At 31.2% G+C, this 1,849-nt stretch overlaps 1 pseudogene; it reads left to right on the forward strand.

Moving 5' to 3' along the window:
* Positions 1-1,152: 1,152 nt before the first annotated feature.
* The window catches only part of LOC102602744 (phospholipase A1-IIgamma-like), a 9,548-nt pseudogene continuing 8,851 nt past the window's right edge, over positions 1,153-1,849 (forward strand).

Consider the following 1,849-nt stretch of genomic DNA (forward strand, 5'->3'; position numbering starts at 1 on the left):
TTATGGTATAAAATTGTATTTATGTGATGTGGTTTCTAAGATACAATGTAGTTCAATAAACAGAAAACAAATAACCAAATAAATAAACGAAAATACAGTACCATTGTCGTAAAAAATTGTACCCGCTCCAATTTACTTTTTGTAGGGATACAATTTGATTTAAAAAATTAAAAGCAAACAACCAATGAAAAAAACATGTCTTCAAACAATTCATTATTATTTTCGTATTTAACAAGCAAAAAAATTCAACGAATTCACCAAAACTAATTATTCATACGTTGTTCATAATACATACAATTTACAATGAAAATAGATACAATTTACAATTATGTAAAAAAATGCATATCAAGATTATAATCAATTAGAAACGTATTAAGGATGAAGCAATTAACTAATACATGGTCCAATTTGTATTCTACCAATTTTATCGAACTTCCAGCAGAAAAATCCTTCTCCAAAGTTGCTTGTCAACAATTTTTTTTGTCCTATTTCATTCAAATCTATCATACCAAACAGGAAAAAAAAATATAGATTTTAATCAAAATAAATTGATTGAATTTCGATGATGAGAAAATTGATCAACAATGGGGTCGCCGATGAAGTACTCAGTTTTGATTTTTGTAACTGATGAGACTTTGAAGGGATTGTTCCTTTTTAAAATTATTCTCTCCCCTAAATTTCTCCTTTCTTTTATTTAACAATTGTATTCTTTCAATTAAAACAAATAATAAAAACTTAAATAAGATACATAATAAACTATTTTTTGACATTTTTACTAAATATTGAAAGTGTTGACAATGAATCATATTAAATGTTAAAATATTAACATTTTGAAAAATTTCCCAAAAATAATATATATTGGGCCAATACTAACAATAGCGCTCCTATATCTAGTAGTACCGCTAAAAGTAGGTATCTATCTATATACCGTCATCAAGTAACTAAAACGTGAGTAAATAAAGTCATCTACTATTTAATAAGTGAAAGTTTGGTGGTACAGCGAAGGGTATTTAATAGTTGCTTGGTCATTTAATTAATTAATTGGGGAATTAAGATTATTTTATCATTTTAAAGAATAGAGGAAAGGAGTTTTGTTCTCTATAAATACATTGGCTAAATGATAAGATGTACATACCAAGTAAAAACAAAGAGCATAGGATAAAAATGGGTAGCATGGCTGAGAAATGGGAGGAACTTAGTGGGAAAAACAAATGGGAGGGGCTATTAAACCCATTGGATGTTGATCTTCGTAAATACATAATTCAATGTGGAGAATTAGCTCACGTAACTTATGACACTTTCATTTCGGAAAAATCATCGAAATATGCAGGAGCTAGTAGATACTCGATGGAAAATCTTTTCTCTAAGGCTGGCCTTGATCCATCGAAGTATCGCGTAACCAAATATTTCTATGGTACCTCATCTATGCCACTTCCTGATGCTTTCATTACGAAATCATTGTCAAGGGAAGCATGGAGTAAGGAATCAAATTTTATGGGATATATTGCTGTGGCTACTGATGAAGGTAAAGTTTCACTAGGAAGGAGGGATATTGTAATTGCTTGGAGAGGAACAATTCAGACACTGGAGTGGATTAATGACCTTCAATTTATACTAATTCCAGGACCAGAAGTATTTGTTAAAGGAGGTTTACACTACTAAAAAAACAGTGAATACCGACCTATAAATACCGACCTCCGGAGGTCGGTATTCCCTGAAATACCGACCTAAAACCGACATCCCAGCTTAGGTCGGAATAAGCTTGGTCGCTATTCAATACCGACCTCTGGAGGTCGGTATTTACTGACCTCTCGAGGTCAGCTTTTATTTTATGTCGGAATATTCATTT

This window comes from Solanum tuberosum, unplaced genomic scaffold (assembly GCF_000226075.1).
Source record: "Solanum tuberosum cultivar DM 1-3 516 R44 unplaced genomic scaffold, SolTub_3.0 scf00160, whole genome shotgun sequence".
Lineage (NCBI taxonomy): Eukaryota > Viridiplantae > Streptophyta > Magnoliopsida > Solanales > Solanaceae > Solanum > Solanum tuberosum.